The sequence below is a fragment of the Ruditapes philippinarum genome, unplaced genomic scaffold (assembly GCF_026571515.1).
Source record: "Ruditapes philippinarum isolate M1 unplaced genomic scaffold, ASM2657151v2 ctg5091_1_1_1_1, whole genome shotgun sequence".
Taxonomy (NCBI): Eukaryota; Metazoa; Mollusca; class Bivalvia; order Venerida; family Veneridae; genus Ruditapes; species Ruditapes philippinarum.
Window position 1 is genome coordinate 1 of NW_026859477.1, and position 5,076 is coordinate 5,076.

General features: G+C 33.8%; 1 long non-coding RNA gene across 1 annotated transcript; it reads left to right on the forward strand.

Moving 5' to 3' along the window:
- Positions 1-661: 661 nt before the first annotated feature.
- Positions 662-4,522, forward strand: LOC132756640 (uncharacterized). Its single transcript, XR_009629356.1, has 3 exons — positions 662-2,253; positions 2,758-2,820; positions 3,343-4,522. It is a non-coding gene; the product is annotated as an uncharacterized LOC132756640 (long non-coding RNA).
- The last annotated feature ends 554 nt before the right edge of the window (positions 4,523-5,076 follow it).

Here is a 5,076-nt window from a genome sequence, read left to right on the forward strand (position 1 = left end):
TCCACTGTCTGTGAAAGTCCATATATCGATGTATCGCGACGTCAATATTTGTCTCTCGATATATATCAATAACAAAATTTTCTCATCAATGACAGCCCTATTAAAAGTGTATATTATGCATAATACTAATGTCTCCCTGGATTAGAAAATTCCCCATGAATGCTTGGTGTATATTATGTTAAATTCTCAATTTGAGTGCATGCTATGCATTTTTCCCAATTTGTTTGGTACCAGGCACGATTAACAAAGTAGGGGGGAAAATGCTGACACTGGGACCAGTGACTTTTCATAGCAATCAGTGACTGCTAAGTAGCAATCTATGACTTTACAAAGCAACCAATGACTCCCATAGCAACCATTTACTTTCCATAGCAACTAGTGATATTTCATACTAACTGGAGACTGCCATAGCAACCATGACTTTCCATGATGAAATTGACTTCCCTTAATAAACAGTAATTTCCATAACAACCCTTGAAATACATTTCTCAAGAACATGTACCTATTATTTCTACCAGCATCAACTTAGTCCTTAGTAACCAGTGGTATCCATAGCAACTAGTGACTTATTTTCCAAAGCAACCTTTATCTTTCAATAGCAACTGTTGGCTTTCTTTTCTTTTCATATCAGTTACAGACTTCATAAGAACCAGTGACTTCCATAGCAAAATTTTATTAGTCCCCTACCGGTTTACCGGAGGGGACTTTAGGTTTACCCTCCGTCCGTCAGTCCGTCCGTCTGTCCGTCCGTCAGTCCGTCCGTCCACAAAACTGGATCCCGCGTTAACGCAAAAAATACTGAAGATATTTTAATGAAACTTGATATATGGATAGATGGCAGTATGGAGATTATGCACGTCTTTTTCTTTTCTTCCTATGTTGAAAATTCTGGTTGCTATGGCAACAAATAGACTGAAAATATGGCAAATTTTACACATAACCTGGATCCCGCGATAACGCAAAAAGTACTGAAAATATTTTTATGAAACTTGATATATGGATAGATGGCAGTATGGAGATTATGCACGTTTTTTTCTTTTCTTCCTATGTTGAAAATTCTGGTTGCTATGGCAACAAATAGACTGAAAATATGGCAAATTTTACACATAACCTGGATCCAGTGATAACACAAAAAGTACTGAAAATATTTTTATGAAACTTGACATATGGGTAGATGGCAGTATGGAAATTATGCACATCCTTTTTTATCTTCCTATGTTGAAAATTCTGGTTGCTATGGCAACAAATGGACTGAATTTCAAGATTTCTGATTCTAGTTTTTAAGTTTTTTCACTATAAGTTCTTTATTTCTTAAGGTATTTTCTATAAACTTTAAATATAAGTTGCTTGTCATCAACCACATCATATGTGACAAGGTTTACAACTCTAGCACAAAATTTATCAGAATTACCTCCCTTGAACTTAAAATTTTCATGAAAAAAACATTGTTTTTTTTAATAACTTCTTTTTCTGAATGTATCTTCTTCAAACTTCATATAAATGTTTCTTATTGTCACTCAACATTTGTGAGTGTTCAATACTCGAGCAAGACTATTTCCAGAATTATGCCCCTTTTGAACTTAGACTTTTTTTTGAGAAATTGGTAATTTTTACTCCAACTTCTTCAATCATGATAGGATTTTTAAAATGTTATATTTTGATAACAGGGATGTTTAAAAAATAACTTTAGAGTGTCCTTCAGTCCGTCTGTCTGTACATAAAAACTGTTTCCTGTGATCATTTTTAAAGAACTTTTTCAACAAATTTACTTAAAATAGGAACCTAAGTGAATGGCCAATGGCCCTTCAGAATGTTGCTTGGGCTCTTACCGGTAGGGGACTTATGGATTGCTTGCAATACTATGATAATTGCTTGTTTTCTATAGCAACCAGTACCATTGACTTTCATAGCAACCTGCTGGTCAGCCGGAATCGTAGCCACTGCAGCATTTACTACCAGTAAAGAGCCAGGCTTTATTGTTAGCTAACAAAATTGATAATGGAAGTTTTATAAATGAAAGCTAGACAAAGTCTATTTCAGAAATTTAGCAGGTTTAGCATTTATCTGTATTTATTTACTCTTATTATTTTCCTAAAATGTAAATACTATAACACAATTGAATTAGTTTGTAATGGTACAACAGTTAAAAAATAGTTGCTTAAAATTTCAGGGTCCAATCCTGTAAACTGTCAGCCAAGCAAAATAGATGTGATGGAGGAGACAAGTGATAACAAACTAATCAAAAGAAGAAATGTAAGTGAATTGACTATCAAGTACAAAGTTGTTGTAGTGTTTAAGGGATTTTAGGGTTTTAACTTCTGCATGAATGATAGGATTTCAAAATGAATTGGTTAATGCAGCCACCATTAGTAGATGATGTTTTGCGTGCTGTACTTAAGTCCCTCGGTCAAAGTCATAGCAGTGATGCATTATGTCAGGCATGAGCAGGTACCTGAGTAGATAAACCAACATTCTGTAAGCTTGTTTGATTTATGTAGTTTCCTCACATGAAAGTACACAGAGTCATCAGTGGTATTCAAACTCAGAGCAGTGAGTTGCAAGTGATTTGAAGTCAATTTATCTATGCCAAGCACACCCCATTGTCTGCTTATCTGAACTCTGTTCTTTGAATTGAATATACATCAAATATCTGATATTGGTTGAGACAGTATTGTTCCAGTTACTACAGCATTCCTTTGGACCACATTAAATATGCATTTGTTAATTGTTATAATGTAAATATTAACCACATTTCAGGTCATATCTTGGATAAAAATGGTTACCTTCAACAACTAGATATATTGGTCACAGTTAAATTAAGTAAGTACTTGTACAATATCTACAAAATGTGCTAAAATGATACTTTAGACAGTACTTTACCAAATACAATTCTCTTTGCCTGTTTTGTTCATCAACCATGTGAAACTCTATAGTCATCACAGTCCTCTTGTCTTGAGGAAATTTAAGGATCAATTACTCTTTTATATATCACCTCTAAAGAGAGCATATATTTTGTTAAGTAAAAATAGCTTGGGTCTATAAAGAAATTTGTCAATGATTCCTGTCCTTAACCTCTCACTTACACAAAAAATAATGATGCAATAAAATTTTTTTATATGGACTATAATTAATATGCAATTGTAGATATAAATAATTAATAATCTTAAGTTTAGTTAGAAAATTTGTTTGAATAATTTGGCCTCTAAATAAATGTCTGTCTTTTAAAGGCCATGCATATCTTATTCAGAATTTAAATTTATTTAAGAATTATCATATGAAGTACTTTATTTATTAAATTTTGAAATATAAATAAGGTAAAATAGTTTTTTTGTTTATTTTCAGATATTGTTGTCAAGAAGATTTTCCCTATTCATCGTAGAGGAGCAGAAACATGTTTGGATGGAACATGTGCTTAAACCTTGCTTAAGTTTTGTTGAAACTTTCATTTGATATACTGAAGATGGTTGTTGAATATTGTTTGTTAACAATATCTATATGGCTATATGGCTGTAAAGAGAGATGTTGAAAGGTGCAATTTTAGTGCAAAAATGTGCATGTTTAACAACATGTTGAATGAACAAACATTATAATGCAGTAAAACACTAGGAATCATTATGTTTTCAAAACTTTATAACAACTTAGTAAATGTGTCGGAATGTCCATATATCCATCCACCAAAAGGAGGTATCTACATGTTAGTGAAACTTAATACATTATAGATGGATAAATCTCATTGGGGAGAAATGATGTGTTGAATTTTAATATGCCCGAAACAATTTCGGGCATATTATGTTATACCCCCTGGCATCTGTTCCTCCGTACGAACCCAGAGGTACTTGTGTGACTGGGTAACAGTATATAAATAACACATGGGTTTGTTGGTAACAGTAAAAATATCATCCCGAGGAAAATACTGTTACCCGAGGATGATTGTCCATATTATTATTAGGTAGAAGACACCTATTGATTTTGAGGTCACAAGATCAAAGGTCAAGAACTGAAAACAGTTTCCGGAGCATAACTTAAGTTCCATTTGGCCCACAGTGTTCAAACTTCATAGGATGATTGTCTATATTGGGTAGAAAATCCCTATTGATTTTGGGGTCACAAGGTCAAAGGTCAAGGTCATTATTACTTTAAAACTGAAAACAGTTTCCGGAACATAACTTAAGTTTCATTTGGCCCACAATATAAAAACTTCACAGGATGATTGTCCATATTGGGTAGAAGACCCCTATTGATTTTGGGGTCACAAGGTCAGAGGTCAAGATCATTATTACTTTAAAACTGAAAACAGTTTCCGGAACATGACTTAAGTTCCATTTGGCCCACAGTATTTAAACTTTATAGGATGATTGGCCATATTGGGTAGAACACCACTATTGATTTTGGGATCACAAGGTCAGAGGTCAAGGTCACTATTACTTTAAAAGTGAAAACAGTTTCCGGAGAATAACTTAAGTTCCATTTGGCCCACATTTGGCCTAGCGGTGCTCTTGTTAGTTTTCAGCTCAATTTTTTTTAAGAATAAAAGAGTGTGAGCTATTGCTATGTACAGTCATGCCTTACTTTCTTGTTGTCATCCTAAAACTTTAACATTGGCAATTATTTCATTACAAAATGGATTCAATTTTCTTCACAACAACCCTTTTGACAAGACCTTCAAGTAGACCAGACATTTTTACCTCATTCATCATCAAATTTTGTCACGATGCTTGTCTATGTAATTGCTTATATATAAAACTAGGTCACAGGAGCTAAAAATAGAAAAATCTTGTTAACACTCTAATGGCTACTGTTTTCATCCAAATATCCTGGACTGAAAGTTTGTTATGATGATTTTTATGTCAAATTTGAATATGTGTCACCTGGGGTCAAAAACTAGGTCACACTGCTCAAATATGGAAAATCCTTGTTAACACTCTAGTGGTCACATGTTTGACTCACCTGTCATGAAACTTGGTCAGGATGCTTGTCTAGGTAATTGCTCGGATGAGTTCGAACATGTGTCATCTCAGATGAAATACTAGGTCACAGGAGTTTAATATAATATGGGTTTGATGGGTCAGGTGAGCG